The sequence below is a fragment of the Gopherus flavomarginatus genome, chromosome 2 (genome assembly GCF_025201925.1).
Source record: "Gopherus flavomarginatus isolate rGopFla2 chromosome 2, rGopFla2.mat.asm, whole genome shotgun sequence".
NCBI lineage: Eukaryota > Metazoa > Chordata > Testudines > Testudinidae > Gopherus > Gopherus flavomarginatus.
In genome coordinates, this window is record NC_066618.1 from 52447786 (window position 1) to 52467651 (window position 19866).

At 42.4% G+C, this 19866-nt stretch overlaps 1 protein-coding gene across 1 annotated transcript in view; it reads left to right on the plus strand.

Moving 5' to 3' along the window:
• The first annotated feature begins 10129 nt into the window (after positions 1-10129).
• NXPH1 (neurexophilin 1) overlaps positions 10130-19866 on the plus strand; it is a 232580-nt gene continuing 222843 nt past the window's right edge. Inside the window, exon 1 of the mRNA XM_050938725.1 lies at positions 10130-10179. The gene's annotated coding sequence lies outside the window, so the exon portion shown is untranslated. The remainder of the gene's footprint in view (positions 10180-19866) is intronic.

A 19866-nucleotide genomic window follows, 5' to 3' on the forward strand; every position in this document is an offset into this window, starting at 1 on the left:
TTCCTTGCTATGTGATTTCGATTTTCAGCTGGCCGTGGCTCAACATACAAAATTTCTGACTGCAGTACTGTCACATTCTGGGGTACATGCAGGACTGTGAAATTCTGGGGTAACACTCCCACTTCCCAGGTTGGCAGGGAAGCAGCTGCCTGTGACTGACAGCTGGAGCTGAAAAAAAAATCCTGAGCTTTGAGAGGTCTATCACAAGATCGTGAGTGAGGCTTAATTTTACTTAGAAATCACATCTCTCACAATAAATTTTTGAGAGTTGGCTAGTTTGCTCTCACCCTGCCAAGGCCTGGGTGTGGGACGCATTGTGGGATAAAGCCCCCAAATGAGGGACACACAAAAATGATTCAATTAGGAAAACTGAATTGCTGTAATTCCTTCCTTCACCATAAATGGCACCTTCTGTAATTCTCCCTTTTTCATGCTTACTCAACAACAAAAATGAGCTTTATGTGGAGCAATGGGAACTGAGACAAACATGAGGGGCATTTGAGAGGAAAACATGTAAAGAAAGGGTAATGGGTTCTTACTTTTCCCAGTGCCCTTGCCTCAGGTTCTCCTCACTAATAAAAGTGAGAGGACACCAGTAGAGTGCAGTAAAATTAATATTACACCACTACCTTGATATAACGCCACCCAATATAACGCGAATTTGGATATAATGTGGTAAAGCAGTGCTCCGGAGGGGCAGGGCTGCGCACTTCGGTGGAACAAAGCAAGTTCAATATAACACAGTTTCACCTATAACACGGTAAGATTTTTTGGCTCCCAAGGACAGCATTATATCGAGGTAGAGGTGTATTTGTTTCTATTAAGTAGTACCTAGGAGCCCCAGTCATGGAGCAGGACCCCTTTGTGCTAGGTGCTGTCCAAATACAGAACAAAAAGATGGTTCCTGCCTCAAAGAGTTTGCAGTCTAAGACAAAAGAGAACAGGCAGACCAATGAGGGAGAGAATATTGATCAGCATGATAAGCTGTGATCCCAGTTCACCAGCTGCCTAACTGTTGTCAAGTCTTTTATAGGCAGCATGGCAAAGGAGAGTTTTAAGGTGGGGTTTGAAGGAGGACAGTGAGGTAGCTTTGTGGATGTTTACAGGGAGCTCCTCCCAAGAATGAGGGGCAGCAAGGGAGGAATCACACAGGTGCTTGGTTGAAGAATTAACAAGTGTGCGATGAAAGCTGCATCATTGGCCAGTAGGAATCTGTACTCAACATGTCAATTGTGAATGGGAGATGATAGATGGTGTAAGGATAGGATGTGAAGGCCTATTTGTGAAGACCAGAAAGCTGATGAGAGCTGGATTGGTGCTTTATACCTCACAATAGTCCTTGGCTTCACAGGACTGTGCTGCCTTGATTCCCAAAACCTGCTGCCCCAGTGGCTCCTGTTCTGTGAGGCTGGCTGGACTCAGCTCTCCGTTTCAGCTCTTGTGACCTGGCCCCTTGTGCCTGGGGTCACAGTACTGACAGGACAAAGGTGAGTGGTACTGTGACCCCAGATACCAGGGGCCAGGTTGCAATGCCTGGAGCAAGGAGTCAAGCCCAGTGGGACAGAAGCTGCAGGATCTGCCACTGTGGGTTGAATGTGGGGTAGGCTCACTCAGCAACTGCTCCCCAGGTCTCCCAGCCCCTGGCAGCACCACCTGATCCCTGCCTAGGGCCTTCCACAGTCTAGGAGCACCATCTGACACTCCACCTGGGCCTCCCACCCCTCAGAGGCAGGACCGATCCTACTTTAGCTACAGGAAATGTTGAGAGATACGGCATTTCAGCTATGTGGATGGATAGGAAATTCCCTCTCTTACAGATATTATGCAGAAAGAACTAGCAGGATTATATATAACCTAGATGCAAGGACCTAGAGAGAGATCTGAGTGACACTCAGGTTACAGGCCTGAGTGACTCGCAGGATGGTGATGTTTTCTACAGTGATTGAAAAATGAGGAAGCAGGAAGGATTTGAGATGAAAGAGTAGAAGCTCTGTTTTATCCAAGATGAGCTTAAATTTATAGCTGGAAATTCATGAGGAGATACAGGCCATTATTTTAGTTTAGCCATCAGGAGATGGTCTGGAGAACAGAGGCAGATCTGTGAATTGTCAGCATAGAGATGGTAGATAAATTTTTGTTTGTGGATCAAATTATCCAAAGACAAGGTGTAGAAGGAGAAGAGAGAGGGATTGAGGATGGAGCTCTATGGAATCTCCACAGAAAGTTGGAGGGGGGTGAGGAGGATCTGCAGAAGAACATGCTGAAGAAGCTATTAGAGAGGAGAACAAAGAAAGGAAAGATTTACAGTAGTTGAAGGAGGACAGGATTTAAAGAAGACCATGATCAATGGTGGCTGACTGGATGAGTACTGTTTCTGAGCTACAGCTAGAAACGGGTGCTTAGAGACTTTGGTGAGAGATAGTTCTATGGAATGCAAGGGGCAAAATCTGGATTCGAGAAGGACTAGTATAGAACTCCAGACATCAGTTGTAAACAACACATTCAGTTTAGAGATGAAAGGGAGATGTGGCAGTAGCTGGAATGGCAAGAGGGGCGAAGGGTTAAAAAGGGAAAACCTAAAGCATGCTTGTAATGTGAATGGAAAAAGCCAGAAGAGAGTGAGATGTTAAGGAGAAGTTTAAGGGATGCAATGAGAGTGGGTGCAAGGGAGTTTAGGAGATGAGATGGGATGGGATTATGTGGGAAAAGTGGAGGAAGTAGAGAAGGAAAGCAGTTAAGAAACTTTGGCAACTGAGACGGGGAGAAGGAGGAGAGAGCTGAAGTAGAGAGTGAGCAGAGGAGAAATGAGGGATATTTGAGAGACACGGGACTGTGATTATTCTGATTATTTTCCTAGCTTGCTGGTGTCCCAAAGTCCTTATACCACATAATCACAATGCAGTGTAATGTGACAGAACAACAAACAACATAACACTCAAAACCCAAACAAACAAACAACAAACCCCCAATCTAACACTTTTAGCTAGGAATGCCCTGGGTAATAATGGGTAGCTGGTCCCACAACCATTTCCAAGATGTTAAAGACCAAATCCTGAATATGAGTCAAACAGGAATCCACTCACATGGATGTCATGCAGGTTCAGGGCCTAAACTGGTCCGACAAATAATGGAGCTGTTGCTGTAAAAATTAATGTTGAATCTCCGAGATTCATGCTAAGTTACCACATGCTAAGTTACCACAAATGCATGTTTCTTCTTCACCTGCTTCTCTACTTATTTTTAGACTTAAAAATCAAATGTTACAGTATAAAGTATCTGGGTTACAACAACATCTACTTTTGTGTTATTTAGCATAATGTCTCTCTCAGTTAAGATATTTTCTCTTTAATATTGTTATATGGCACTTTTAAAATTAAATTTCAACCCCTTTTTTCTTAAAGTTTCTTAGTCTACAATCATATTTCATGTATAGTATCTCCAGATGAGGATATTATTAATAAAGCTAAGTACTATCGGGCCATTATAGCATCTGTCTGACCTCCTCTGGAATATTTTTAGTGAAGCAGAGATAAAAAATGTAACCACAGGAAACAGTATCTGCCAAATGGTGTGTCATATATAATGTACATAGCACTTTGCTCACCCAAGACTGTCTGCCAAAGTCTATCACAGGGGTCGGCAACCTCTGGCACGCAGCTCGCCACGGTAAGCACCCTGGCGGGCCAGGCCAGTTTGTTTACCTGCTGCATCCGCAGGTTCGGCCGATCGCGGCTCCCACTGGCCGTGGTTCACCGCTCCAGGCCAATGGGGGTGGTGGGAAGCCCCAGCCAGCACATCCCTCGACCCCCGCCGCTTCCCGCAGCCCCCATTGGCTTGGAGCCGTGAACCGTGGCCAGTGGGAACCGCGATCAGCTGAATCTGCAGATGTGGCAGGTAAACAAACTGGCCCAGCCCACTACGGTGCTTACCTGGCAAACCGCGTGCCAGAGGTTGCTGACCCCTGTCTTAGATATTACTTTATAACATGGGATACAGACATTACAAGTATGATTAATGCATGCAGCAACTTACAAGTATTTTATAGAAACTAAACACATCTTTACAAATCTAACTGCTATCTTGAACAATACTAACAAACAATTGAGCTGGTCTGGTTTCCAGCCATGAATTTGTCAGTGCCAAGCTGATGCCTACAGCCTTGTCAAGAGCTAGCACCTGGTCTACCAGTGTCACAGTGTTTTTGTTTGATTTATTTTTTTTGTTTGGTTGGCTTTTTTGAGGGACTCTGGTTAGACTTGCTCCAGCCAACCTTGTGGACACTGTCTCTCTTTTCTGCCTTCCCTGCTGGACTCCTGTTTGTCCCTTCATGCCACTCTTGTGCCTGGTCTACACTACAGAGTTAGGCTGATGTAAGGTAGCTTACATCGACTTAACTCTGTAAGCCTCTACAATAAAATGTAGCTCCCATCAATGTAACTCACTCACTACACTGAAGTATTACAAAATGTAGTCAATAAACACTCCTAAACCTTTTTAGGGACAGGAAGTATCAACTAATTGTATCTTATTAGTTAAGTTTGTATGGTATTATTACACTGAAAACGTTAATAATAAATACAGCACCCTGGAAATCAGTAGTAAAGAATTAAAAGTGAAGGCTGAAGCTTCTGAGTGTTTTCTTTGATATGTTCATGAGAATTGTTCTGTTAAAAAACTACAAACTTGAAACAAATGTATTAATTATTAAAAGAACTTCGCCCATTAAGAATATGAATCATCTCATTTTTTAAAGATTCCTGGAGACATTTCATATGATAATAAGATGAAAAATCCATTTTTTAAAATTTCTAGCAGCTGTTGTGTTGGTGAAGGGTAAGGAACAGCACATTCTCCAAAGTGTTGGAATAATTTTAACATGTCAGAAAGCAAACGTTTTAAATCTTGACAAACACTAACTATTGCAAGCAATAACACAAGATTGATATTTTACTCATCTACCATAAAAAATTCTTATATAATAAAAAACACTTCATGTCCACCAGTTGAAGGTATTTGTCTTAATAGACGGTCATTTTTATTTATCAGGCAATGCCATGGCTTGGCATCCCAGGCTTCCATTTCTGAACAGCCTAAAATCCTGGGTCAGCAGCATTCAAAGTAATCATTGGTCCAAAATATGTTAGTATCTCCATTTTTTAAAGTAGTGTAGTACTTACTTGCATATAGAGTGAAAGCAGACCAGCACAAAATATGGCAAAATATCACCATGTGTGACAAAAGGATTCTTACTGGTAATATTAGGGATCTTTACTGAACATGGTAGCTGATAAGTCCCATTGAGTGATCTGAGAGAGCTGAATATTTTGAATCAGATTCTTCAGTGCTGTGCAGATGTTTTGCACTATATTGCTGGGGCAAACTGGCCCTAAAACTGTCTTATCTGGCCAAAGGAGGATTGCACTGAAGTAAATCTGATCTCCAGTGACACAGACCTGCCATAGGGGCTTTCATGCTCCTCCTCATTCTTGCTGCTGGTGTAGCAGGGAAAAGTGGGAGTGGGTTGAGGAAAAGGAATATGGCTGAAATGCCCCTCTGGTGCACTAGTTTTTAGCTATGGTTTTAGCTCTTTGTAGCTATTTGCTTGGGCTCCTCTAACTTGGCAAAGTAGAACCAGAGTTGAACAGAGGCAGCAACAGAATAAAAGGAGCAACCTTCCCTGACCTGCACTCCAGGATGATCAACCACACCTCAGGAACTAACGCTGTGTCTGTATGTATTTATAAATCCTTGTATCCATTGAAAGATATTGTGTTTTAGACTTACATTAAATAGATCAAGGGGTAAATCTAGCTCACCTAATTCATGGAGGCAGTCCTACTAGGTAGACTAATAACTTACCAGGTAGATTTGCTCTTTACTCATGACCAGTCCATTGCCAGTTTAATGTCCAAGTCTTAATGTAAAGGTATTTTACCTATGTACCATAATTTGCACCAGTTGTGTGATTCCTGAGATGATTCTTCACCTTAGTTTTGTCTTATTGGTTTATTTCTTCAAATGACACTAAGCAAATATTTTTCAGTTGTATTCTCTAGCTGTAAGTTATTGCTCTGTTGTTAGCAGAAAAAGAGGTGGTCATTTTATTTTCCAGAAATTTCCATCTATTTTGTTCAATGAAGAACTTCTAACGTAAAAATACCATGACAAAATGGTAAGACATACTTGAAAATAAATGACAACTACTTTTAAAATCTCTTGAATCTACTATTGGTGGCAGCTTCCCTTTGTATGTCATACCTTTCCAGTCCTCTGCAACATAGGGAGCATGTCAAGATCAGAAGTTGGGCATGAAGAGTTCTGCCGCATTCCTGCAATCTCTGGAGGGTACAACAGGAACATGGTGAAACTGGCAGAATTTAGAACAGATCTGAGGTTGCTTTAAATTACACCAGGGCCAATGGATCAGTTCAGGTACCAAACATAGCATGGCTGAAGCTGAGGATGTGACCCAATGAATTCATGCTTAGGATCACTGTTTCCATAGGACCTTCCATAGGACAGTGACCTGAGGATGTTAAAAAAAAGATAGTGTATATGTGCTATTAATTCTCCACTTGTGGACAATTCTCTTTCTTTCTCTCTCTTCTTACTAGTCATGAGAAAGAATTAGAGAGATATTGAGTTGCAACACTAGAATTGGTATTCTGTTGAGCTACCATCACCCTTATATGCTGGAGTAACAGCACTTGTTGGTTTAGGTGACAGGGATTTTTTGCATAATAACCTCAGAAATATTAATTGTGTTGAAAATTGTATTTTCGAATTCATTTCACAGTTTGTTCCTGGAAAGCTTTGCTTCTTAGCCTGGGAACATTATTGACCTGTACTGAGAAAAACAGTTTGAATTTTATTTTAAGCAGAGAAAGTACTGGTTCTTCAAATTAATTTTCCATCTCCCATTCAGCAGTTTTTCTTTCTTCTGTTTTTCTCTTTTAGATACAACATGGATCATTTGGCACAGAAGACATGCTGTACTCTAACACAGATTCATTATTCCCTATTCATGCTGATCTTTTCTTCTCTTACATATGGATTTAGTGCACATAGTTACATGAGACTTGCGTATCCTTCACATTCATCTAAAATTATATTCTTTATTCCAGTTCAGTTCTCTTGGCCTGATATGTTTCTAATCATTCCTGCTGAAGAGAGCTCAAAATTAATTAAGAATATGCTGTGACAGATCTGGCAATTTCCACAATATCTCTGGGAGAACTTACTGTGTTAAGTTTAAGTATCATTGTGGGCCAGGGACTGTATGCAGTTCATGGGGGAAGGTGACCACAGGCCTTCAGGAACTAAGACCATGGGTCGGGGGGGAATGAGGCAAATCCACTCAGGTTGTAACACCTCCAAGGAAGTAGCACCATCCCAAGCTGTGCGGTAACTTATAGCTGTGGACAATTACACTGTTTATAACCTTTGAAGAGAAAGCAAAGCAGGCCTGCTTAAGCAGACTGACTTGCTGGGGTGCTCATAGTGTGGGCAGGGGACTGTGAAGTCTGGAAAAACCTTGGTCAGGAATAAGAGAGGTGCAAGTCTTTGCTCAAGAGAGGTGATGTTGGAGAGCTAGGAGCCAAGACCAGGTGCCCTTGCTGGACCATGGAGGGGAAATACAGGTACAGATGCCCTGAACTGTGACCTAGGCATTAAATTTTTTGCCTTCAGATTCAGCCTCTTAATCCACTGTCTGAAAATAACTAACTTTCTCATCCCTCACACACACTTTTGTAAACCTAATTCTAAATATCCACATTAGTTTTTGGAAGTATACCAGTTTGCCTTTTTGTTGGTTTATTTTTTGTTGTTTTGTTTTCCAATATGTAGGATCCTCCTATCCTTTTAGAGATGTAGCCTGCTAACCTGTGTTGGTTTCTCATGATCTTCCAAGCGATATGTATCATTTTAGTTTATTGCAATGGGCTACAGCAGTGAAAGGTCTGTCAACATTTCCACTGTCACTTCTTGTTTGGAGACATTTCTAATTCCTTCATTAAATCCCCATCAAGATAAAAATAAGCTTGCAGTATATATAGATATAGCTAGAGCTATATTGTAGAGTTTGATTTAAATTGTTTTGAATTTGCAGATGTGAACCATATCATACTCTCACAATTTTAATTTATTTCTTGCACAGCTGTAGAAATAATCCAACTAACTGGCAGAAAATAAAATATTTGGGGATAGATTATGCCTTTCAGCACAGTCTTGAGCAAAGGATGATGTGTAATCTGCATCACCCCAAAAACAGACCTGGAAGGCACTGTGCTTCTAAGACACCCTTCTGAGGCATAAATTACCTCCCTGATTCCCTGTAGCCTAAACCAGCGGCAAATTATGACTCTTGCTGCACTGGGGGAATGTGTCCAAGGCTCCACCCATTCCCTTCTCCATCTTGTCGACTCCCTGCCCTTGGCTTTTGCATTTGGATGTTGTAGACTTAATACAGAATGTCTCTCAAAAAGGCACATCAAAGGTGAAATCCTGGCCCCAGTGCAGTCAATGGGAGTTTTTCCCTTGACTTCAGTGGGGCCAGGATTTTACCCTAAATAGTAGATTATTCAGTATATCAGCCCCAGGTAAGAGGACAGTGCAGATTCACCCTGTCCCAGGGTGCCTACGTCAGAATTCAGGGACAATCTGGTGCCAAACCAAATATGCTTAACTCAGTCCTCGAGGAATCAGTGCTAGTAACTCCCTGTATATTTAGGGCCAAATTCTGCCTTTCCTTACAACAGTATAAATGTGGAGTAACACCACTGCAGTGAATGGATTTTCTCAGACTCAGGTATAACTGAGGCAAATTTTTGTCCATGTTTGTTAAGAATACCAGAGAAAGAGAGGCATGTCTTTAGTTTCTGGGTTGCTTATGTGGAGACTAGTGAAAAAGGAGAATAGGTTTTGTTTTTCTAAGAGCTATGGTCTAGTTCAAGCAGGAATTAATTCAGGAAAGTCATGTGGCCTGTGTTACACAGAAGGTCAGACTACATGATCACAATTATCCATGCTGCCCTTAAAAATCTATGAATCTGTGGGAGTGATTGGGGTGGGAAAGGAGAACTTCACATTAACCCCTGATCCTGAGCTAGGAACAGAATTGATGGGCTCTGGAATAAGTCCATCTGGCCCTCTTTGGCCAAGGAAAGATGCTGTTAGATGGGAGGGAATTTGCTGTCGTGCATGAATAATCTTTGTTCCGCAATGCTGATAAATGGATTATTTAACTGCAAATTGTTGTAGTTCTTTAAATACTATTTCAATGACAGCATATTATTATGGGCCTATTCTTGTAGCAGTTATATCTTACTTTCTCATTTACCCTTCCATTCTATATTAGCTTTGCAAGAAACATTTAGGCTATTCTGATGTGACCATAAAGCTATCGTACCCTACCCCTTTTCCTGGGAAGAATGTTGTAATATGCTTAAAGGAATGATTAACACTCATTGCATACTGCCTCTTTGAAAACATATCAGGCTATCTTTATTCTGCATTAACACAGAACATACATTATCTATGAGGACAAGCATCTCATCATTTTAGGTGTTTTCAATTAAGACAATAAATTTATAGCCATTTTTCTCCCCTGGATGGTATTCATTATAAGACCTGATCATTTCCAACTCCACTCTACTGAAAATAATGAAATTAGGTCAACACATTTATGTTCATTGGATTGTGGTATGCGGCTGATCTGAAAGGTATGCAAATAAACATTTTCATAAGGTCTGCATTATTCAACTCATTGACCAGAAATATGCCAATGAGCTAATATTGTTATTTTTAGTGTCTGAAAGATCCATTAAAGGCACTTTAGAGATAAAGAGCTGGAATGAATGACTGCACTGAACATGGAAGAAGAACACAGTGAAATGATTTTTAAATTCTGTTTTTCAGAAGTGAATGTTACTGAGACTGGAGTCATGTTGTAACTAACTAATCGGTTTTACGGGGGTTGGATTGCTGCTTGTTTCCATAGCAGCTGTGTATCTGGTATAGGAACATAGGAATTGCCATGTGGGATCAGACCCAAGGTCAGTCTAATCCCGTGAGGCTCAAACTTTTCCAGTCGTACCCTCCTTACCATTAATGGAATCTGTCCGTGACACACCTCCATTACTGCCAAGACTTCCTCAGCAGTGGAGCTTGAGGCTGAAGGTAAAGCAGGAGATGCGGGAGGAATTGGGGCTAGAGGCAGAGCTGGTCTGGGGCCGGAAAGGGATTGAGAGGCAGGCAGAGCAGGGCCTGGAGACAGAGCAGGATTGGGGGCTGAACAGGGTTGGGGGAGGAGTGAAGGCGGGAGCGGAGCTGGTCTGGGGGCACAGCTGGAAGTGTGGCACTTCCTTCCCGCCCCCAATCGGGATTGGTCCCAACCCCACTGTGCGCCCTCACCAAATGCTTCTCCATGCCCTCTTAGCCAGGCACACTCTGCAGTTTGGGAAACACTGGTCTAGTCTAGTCCAATATCCTGTATCCAACAGTGGCTGGCACCAGCTGTTTCAGAGGAAAGTTGAAGAAACCCTGCAGTATCCAGGTGTGGGATAATGTGCCTACCCTGAAGGTCTCATCCTAATCTCTGATAGTCAGAGATTGATTTAAGGCCAACATTTTTATTAGCATTGACTATTATAACCCTGGATGCCCCCATTGTCTATGTCATTTTCAAAAGTGCTCAGCACTGGGTTAACTCTATTCCCAGAGAAGCCAAAGAGAGTTTTACCATTGACTTCAATGGAAGCAGAGCAAGGCTAATGCTAAGCACATTTGTAACAGGGCCAGTTCTAGGGTCCCAGTTTTTTTGGTAGGGAGGAAGTGGGTATTTGGGGGCCCCTGGATGTTGACTGGAGTCCCTGCTCTCCCACTCTACTGGAGGTGCTGCTTCCCCCCAGGGCTCCTGTCTGACTCCCTCCTCCCCTCTCCTCTCAAGCAAGCCCATCCTTTTGAAGCCCCTGCCTCTCCTCCTGCTCTTTACCTTATTCTCCCTGCTCATGAGCCCCCAGCCCTCGGTTGTTGGGTCCATCCAACACCATGTGGAGCGGGACCTAGCTGCCAGCTGGGCCAAAGCACGCTTCCTCCCTACTGTGTTCAGGAGTCAGGGCCTTCTCTCATTGACTGCCGTTTTATTTTTTGGCTTACAAGACTGACAGAACAGAAATTCTCCCTCTGCTTTCATGGTATCATTCATTATTTTATATACTTTTACCATGTCCTCTCTTTTTCCATCTCATTTCTAAAGAAACCAATCCCAGTATTTTCAGTGCCTTCATGTAAGAATTTTTGCATGTCTATAATCATTCTTGACCCCCTCTAACTCTGTAATATCTTTCTTCACTTGGAGCGATCAGGATTGCACAGTAGTCCATAGGAGGCTGTACCACTGAGTTATATAATGGCATTATAATATTTTCTGTATATTCTATATTATTCTCCATCCCTTTCCTTGTACATCCTACCTTACTTGCTTTTTTAACTGCAGCTGCACATTGAGCATAGGGCTTCATTTCAATTTTCTCCCCTTTCACTGTGTATTACTTTGCATTGATCAACACTGAACTTCATCTACCATCACATTGCCCATTCACCTAGCTTGATTCAGACTTTCTGAAGTTCCTTATAGTCTTCTCTGGACTTGATTAACTGTGACTCAGTTTACCCACGTGGAAAATGAGAATAAAATTTTCATAGCTCCCAGGGAAGATGTGAGAATTTTTAGTAAAGTGCTTTGGCTCCTCAGATGGAAGGTGCCATGTACAGAAAATACAGAGTCTTATAATAATTAAGTAGTGTTTTATTTTTTGTTTTATGTTTTTCAAAACAGGCATAGTGTTTGACCCAACTGAGAACCACTCTCTCATTCACATCTTTTTCTTTGCTCTTACTACTGTTGCCTTTTATAGACATTTGGAGTTGCACAAATAGAGTGCTTGAATGTTTCCCAAGACCTGCATGGGATCAGGCCCAAAATGTCTTAAATCATCAGAAGTGGATTTTCTTCTGAGCTTCTCTAGTTCAAACAGAGACAAAATTTAGGCCCAGGGAAGATGTACAAAGGCTCAAAGGACACTTAAGAGCTCAGCAATCCCAAAACTGCCATTTGTGCCTTTGAAAACCTCTTCCCTCAGCAGATCTATGCCAATTTACACCCGCTGAGGATTTAGTCCTGGGTGACTGATCTATTTCTCGATTGTTCAGAAAAGTATCTATTAAGAGAAAGAGAAGAGGCACCTAAGAACAGTAGACTGTGTCAACCGGCATAGTTCATAATTACAGCACAAGGAAACAGCAGGACTATGAAAGGTGTTTGGCTTGGAGTGATGCACTAAAAACAACTCAGTGGCTGGATAAAGAGTGCCAGAGTTTCCATAGGTCTGCTGCTTTATGTTACATAGGTAGCTTTTAGCTGAAGAGAACAAACAAGCTTACAGGCAGCATGCTTGACTTTCCTTTGGGGAAATATTTAAGAATTGTTAATAGTTCCCATACGCAAGTAATGGACTTGTACTTTCAGAGCATCCATCCAACCAAACAGGTTATTTTGTGGGCTTATGGTTTGTATATGCATCCTAAAATAGCAGTGCACTAATACTATTACTTAGATCAGTGGTCCCCAACCTTTTTGGCTGGTGGGCGCCAGCCAAAGGACCACTGCGGCGGTGGAGCACCTGCCGAAATGCCACCAAATTTCGGCGGCATTTCGGCGGTGACGCCTCTTGATGACGGCAAGCGGCGTCATCGAGAGGCATTGCCGCCGAAATTCAAGGGCGACGCTTCTCCATGACGTCACTTGTCGATGGCAAGCAGCGTCATCGGGAGGCATCGCCGCTGAAATTCGGGAGCGATGCCTCTCGATGACGTCATGTGTCGGCAACCAGCGTTGTCATTGAGAGGTGTCCCTGCTGAAATGCTGCTGAAATTCGGCGACATTTCAGCGGGTGCTCTCCCGGGGGCCAGGACGCAGGCGCATTAAGATGCTCCCGCAAGCACCACGTTGGGGACCACTGACTTAGATGATAGCAAGTTATTTTATCTCAAAGATATTGCTATTCTATTCTGTTGGTTCTTATATTATGCTCAAATCCATATAAAATTACATGCTTTTATAATTGCCTATACAAAATGGAACCTGTTTATATGGTTAAATGTTAGTGCCCCTGAAGCCAGCACCCTTTGTCTTCAGCAGCCGTGGATTTGGTGTAAACTCTGTTTACAGTAAATTAGAATGGAAATATTTAACGGCTCCAGTGCAATGTGCAAACTCTAATTCTCTTTATATGGATTCTCCCCTTAAAATGAGGTATTTTTGTGAAAAAATTATAAATTGGTTACATGTTATTCCTTCCATTATTAGAGTGAAATGAAAAAGAAATCATGGACAAAGTTTACCAGGACTTCAAGCAAAGATCTGAAGCAGTATTATCAAAGACCTAAACGTAAGAGATCAATATAGTACAGAGCAGTGGCTGGATTGTAATCTATTTGCAGCAAGTCAAGAAATTTACTACAGATTGTGTATTAATAATTAGTAATAATTGTAGCACCTAGAAGCCCCAACCAATACTGGGTCCCCATTGTGCTAGGCACAATGTACAAACAGATAAGACAATCACTGATCCAAATTGCTTACAATCTAAATAGACAAGACAGACAAAGGATGTGAGGGAGAAAAGAGGTACAGAGAGATGAAGTGACTTACGAGGTCACATTGAAGAAAGGTCTCCTGAGTCCCAGTGCAGTGGCCTTTTCTCTAGAGTGTATCTGGAAGTGTCACATGATACAAAAGACTATGTTGAGAGTGTATAGAGGTTGTGGCAGCTTTAAGAGAAACATCGTAGGGTATGTCTGCACAGCAAAGAAAAACCCATAACTGGTCCGTGCCAGATGACTTGGGCTCACAGGGCTTGTAGTGTGGGGCTGTTTCATTGCAATGTATACTTCCAGGCTCAGGCTGGAGCCCAGGCTCTAGGATCCTGTGAGCCTGAGTCGGCTGGCAGGCCAGCCATGGGTTTTTCTTTGCTGTGTGACATACCCTTAGACTCTAAGCTGGATATGGAAAGATTGTGTTACACCCTTGACATGAATAGTGCATTATAGTTTTACCTAGCCTAGGATTCTTTGTTTATTATGGTCAGCGAGTCTAAAAAAGCTTATAGCCTTGAGTGTCGTGGTCAAGTGACTTGTGTGATGTATTAGAGAGGTTTAGATTGGGTATTTTGGAGCAATTCAGTGTGTCTGAATAGATCAGTGGAGTCAGTCCAACAGCAACAAAAATATGGTTCAGTGACTTACTAAAACTGAATCTTTAATATAAATGTTATTTTGTGTTTACAAATAAGTATTTTCACAAGGTCTATTTCATGTATCATTTAGCAAAGTAAATAAAAACATAGACAAATACTCTGTGAATACTGAGATAGAACAGGGTTATGTTCTGTTTTTAATAATCCAGATTACTACTGAGGAGCTCTGAGATCTCATACATACAAAAAAAAAAATGATTTCACCACACCCCTGAAGCAACTGTGTAACACTAAGTATCCATGTGAAGAGTATTAGATCCTTTTCAAAATGTAGGGTTACATTTTCAAAAGATTCCATTGTGTTTTGACTTCACAAAATTGCATGTGCAGTTAGTGTGTTTGTATAGGCACACATGCAATTAGGTGTGCTGCTGCCTCTTTTATGCCTGCAGAATATCATTTGGGCTAGATTCTACAGCCAGTTTCACTGGTGAAAATCCAGAGTAACTCCACTGATATATATAGTTTTATTTTGGGTTTATACAGGTATATGGGAAAGTAAAATCTGGCCCTTTGTGTGGAGAATTTTGTGTAGGCAAAAGTGGTCGCCAATCTGAGACATTATTGAAAATGTGATTCTTAGTTGCCTACAAATGGTCATAGATCATATTATGGACCGGTTGTTGCAGAGATGACCCATGTCTGCCGACAGTGTGTGTCTGTGGGGGGGGGGAACAGAGTGAGAGCAGCCAGCTCAGTAACACTGCTGAAGTATGCTCAGTCCGTGGGAGCATGCTCAGTACAAGCCAAGTAGCAAATCTGGGGAGACACATGATCCTGCATGCCCCTTCCCACACAGTCACTCACCAGCAAGTTTTGCTTAATCTGGGAAACATTTGTTTTGTTTGCTCTAATATCTTTTAAACGATTTCTTTTGGGCATGTTCTACCAGTAGAATATAAAGAACCAAAAATCTACTCTGTTCCCAAGTGGGAATCTAATGGAATAGGGGGAAGAAAAGTGGTTTCCAAGTGAACTCCCTGACAATAGATGTTCATAATAGAAACACTGATGAAGCTGTAATGATTATCATAGAGAAGTGCTTCCCACACTAAGTAATTTAGACCTCTTAATAAGGGGTCTAAACTCATAGGAATTGCTGTTCAGTTGTTGCCTGTAAGTACTGACATGCTAACTGAATTTTCTGATCAATAATTTCTTCCAAGCTCCTCATTCATCTAGTTATGGTCTGTTCCATGTGGCAGTTGCTATGGTAACGGATATTTAAAAATTGAAACCTAAATTAATACTTCTATATATAACCTGCTTTTGTAAAAGTTAACAGTACTTCCACGAGTTCCTTGTAAGAAAGTGATTGTCAATATTAAAAACCAGACCATACACATTTTCAAGGAACTTGTCCCAAAACTAGAGAAATGCAATTTGTATAAAGCAATAGTGGCATCTGGTGGCTATTTTGTTAATCACAACTCTATATATGGAGTACAAATTGAATTTCATTCTTTAAGATATGGCCTTTTAAATTTGTCTTAACACTGCAAGGGAATTTTACTTTTCTAGAATTGTCTTCTGTTTCTTTTCTCTCTCTTATGTGTATATAAGGCTCTTTTGAAGGGATCACAGTTAATTTCCATATACAAAGATCCTTAGGAACAAGAGTTCAAAACTCAGACCTTCAATTATACCCTCCACCCCAATCTGCTATTCACAAACTTGTGTGTCAAGAACACATCTGTTTGCATAACTGTGCATGTCAAATGGACTACCTGATGTGGCTGCAGATGTAGGTTTTTATACAAGCAACTGTGCATTATTAATAAAACTAAGATTTTGTCATGGATATTTTTAGTAAAAGTCACAGATAGGTGAATAAAGAAAAATTCACAGAAGCCGGTGACCTGTCCCTGACTTTTACTAAAAATATCCATGATAAAATGGGAAGGGGCTGGACAGATACTGGGTAGCTGAGAGTTCCAGACCCGCCCCCCACCTGCAACTGAGAGCTGTAGGGTAGCCCTGCAGTGGTGAGGAGCGGCTTGGGACCTCCTGCCCTTGCAGCAGCTGGAGTCCCCCTGCCCTTGCCACAGCTGGGGAACTGTGCTAATCCCCCTGCTGCCCATGGCTGCGCGGGTCCCCCATGCCTGTGGGGGCGCCTGAGGAGCTGCAGGGATCCTGCATGCTACTGATGGTGGTTGCGGGGTGCTGCAGTGGCTGGGGAGCTGCCGGGGTCCCTTCATGCCACTGGGGGTAGCTGGGGAGCAGCAGGGATCCCCCATGCCATGGCTGGTGGCTACAGGGAGTTGCAGGGGTCCCCCTGCTGCCAGTGGTGGCTGGGGAGCTGTGGCGGTCCCCCTGCTGTCACCAGTGGCCAGGAACTGCAGGGATCCCCCATTCTGCCAGAGCTGCGGGGTACCCCCTCTGCCTATGGTGACTGGGAGCTTGGGGGCCTGCTGCCTAGGCAGCAGGGGTACCTCACAGCTCCCTGCCATTGCAGGAGGCTGCGGGACCCTGCAGCTCCCAGACACGAGGGCTGAAGTCATGGAGATCTTTGGAAGTCACAGATTCTGTGATTTCCATGACCTCTGTGACTAAAACATAGCCTTAGTTATCAACCATGCTTACTATGGTAGTACCTAAGGACCGACCAAGAGTGGGGGCCCTATTCTGCTAAGCATTGCACAGAGTAGCAGACAGTCCCTGTACTGAAGAAACTACAATTTCAATAGATGAGACAGATGCAAGGTGGGGGAAGGGGTCAAACATGCAAGCAGAACGAACAATGTGATGGTAGAACACAGAGTTTCTCAAACAGGGGTCACCGCTTGTGCAGGGAAAGGCCCTGGTGGGCCGGGCTGTTGTGTTTACCTGCCCCATCCGCAGGTCTGGCCGATCGCGCCTCCCACTGGCCGCGGATTGCTGCTCCGGGCCAATGGGTCTTCAGCAGCTCCCATTGGCCCGGAGCAGTGATCCGCAGTCAGTGGGAGCCACAGTCGGCCAGACTTGCGGACAAGGCAGATAAACACACCGGCCTGGCCCGCCAGGGCCTTTCCCTACACAAGCGGCGACCCCTGTTTGAGAAACCCTGGCCCAGAGGAACTCTACTTGGAGACATGACTTCAGTTTATTCTGTAAGAACGCTATCTGTATTATACTATTCAGCCACTAGGTGGCTCCATGTGTAACATACCTTAGCTGCTTAAGGACAAAACCTTGCAGTGCTTTAAAGTGTCTTAAAGCGAACACATCTCTTTGGGAAGCAAGTTCTGTAGACAGTCCCTGTCTGGCACCGAGGTCTGATCTGCTAGTAGCAGCCCTGCACCCTACCATGTACAAGGTGTACATGATGTGGCATCAGAAGCAAACTAGTGCCAGAAGAGACAGAATAGAAGATAAGCTGTGCTGGATTGAGCTCATCAACATGCCACTCTTCAGTGTCCCAGAGAACTTCAGCTTTAATGGTCCTTCTGAATGGTTGGACTGGAACAACATTTTTCATTTCTACAAGACTCCATCAGGAAATTGGAGATATTCAGCTATCATCTTTATTTTATGCTATGGGTAAGCAGGCAGAGCATACGTGTAAATCTTTTACTTTACTGAAGGTCGACAAAGATGTCTATGAAAGAGTTTGGGCTACATTTGATGAAAACTCAGGAAATGTGGTTTATGGGAGAGCATATTTTCAGAGAATTCAGGAATGAAGAAAAAATAAGTTGAATCTTTTATAAGAGCTCTGCAAGCATTAGCTGAAAATTGATTTTTGGAACTGCAAAACATGAAAATATCAGAGACAGGCTGGTTACTGTCACAGCAACTACAATCAAAGACAGACTTAAATCTACCCAGAGCTATACAAGTAGCAAAGCAATCAGAATTAGACAAAAAGCAGAACAAAAGGCATGATAAACTTGAAAAACCTGAAGCTAGTTTAGAAGTGGTAAACAGATACAGCATGAATTCTAAATGTCATTACCATAAAAGCCCTGAGGCTATTGAGGAAATTCCAGGCAGACTAAATAGCCTTTCAAACTAAATATGCAAGATGGAAAAATGTATAACCCAACAGTTGTATGTCCAGCTAACAGGTATATAAATGTACAAAATATGGATATTTTGCAGCTGCTTGCTGTACCAAGGCAAGCAGGGAATCAACTAATATTATAGACAGACAATCAAGAGACATTCTTTCTGGGATCTATCATGTGTAATGACACAGAGCCTGTCTGGATAGTGAAACTGAATATTCTTTGAAAGACTATTAACTTTAAAACAGACTCAGGAGTAGATGTGACCATCATCTCTGACGGGGAATTACAACCACCTTCAACCCCTTCCAGAGCTGAGGTCACCTGGCCTACAGTCCTGACTTGCCCTGGAGGTATTCTGAACTGCCTGGGCTAGATCACCACAGAAACAACTTAAAAAGACAAAAGCTCTGCATTCAGAATATATGTGATCAAAGCCCAACAACCTTCTCAGCTGCAGTGTGGCAGCCATGATTGACCTAGAGAGAAAGGTGGAAGAACTCAGTGGAGGATTGGGTTCTTCTGAGAGAAGAACCAGTATGATGAATAACTGTTAGAGACAATGCTGAACTATATAATGTACATATACCTTGCAGGATTCTTTTCCTGTTATGTCATAAAATGGAAACAATGGATTGGCATAATCAAAAAAATCTGAGCCGACAGCATGGCGTGCCCCAATGGTATCAGTTAAAAAGAAAAATGGAAAAATACCAATGTGTGACTCTTAAAAGACTTAATGACTCTCTTTCTTGTGAGACAAAAATATATCCTCCCAACACTGGATGACTTCCTCCCCAGCATGAAAGGAACTACAGTATTCTCCAACCTGGCTACTCAAGTGGATTCTGGCAGATTCCTTTAGACAAAGAAAGTTCTAAACAACCTACTGTTATTGCTTTCAGAGATTTTTGCTTTAGAAGATTTCCTTTTGGGATAAATAGTGCATCTGAAATTTTCCAAGGAAAGATGGCAGAACTGTTAACAAACACAAATGGGGCTGTAGTCTTCAAAGATGGTATTTTGATATAAGTCTTTAATGGAAGGCTGAAAAAAAACCCTCAACAATATTCTAAGCTGAAGAAGAGCTCTGTACAAGCTTAAAAGCTTGTCTCTCTCACCAACATAAGTTGGTCTAATAAAAAAAACATATTACCTTACTCACCTTGTCCTGGGGACTAACATAGCTACAACAACACAGCAAAGAAGCTTAATCAGTCAGTCTAAACTGAAGCTAAACAAGGAAAAGTTTATGGGACAGACAATAACCAGAGTTGGAGTCAGTCTTACCCTTGAGAAAGTAAAAGCATTTTGATAATTGAATGTACCAGAAGTGAGATGCATACTGGGGGATGGTAGATTACCTTGGTTGATACCTTTCTACAGTGACAAAACTAGTGAATGAACTGTTAAAGTCCAACATACCTTGGCTTTGGGGGCCAAATCAAGAAATTACCTTAAAAAAGGTAAAATAAATAATCTCAACAGCTCCCGTTCTCATGTCCTATGATTCCAAGAAACCCACATTGGTCACTGCAGATGCAAGTGGCTATGGCCTATGT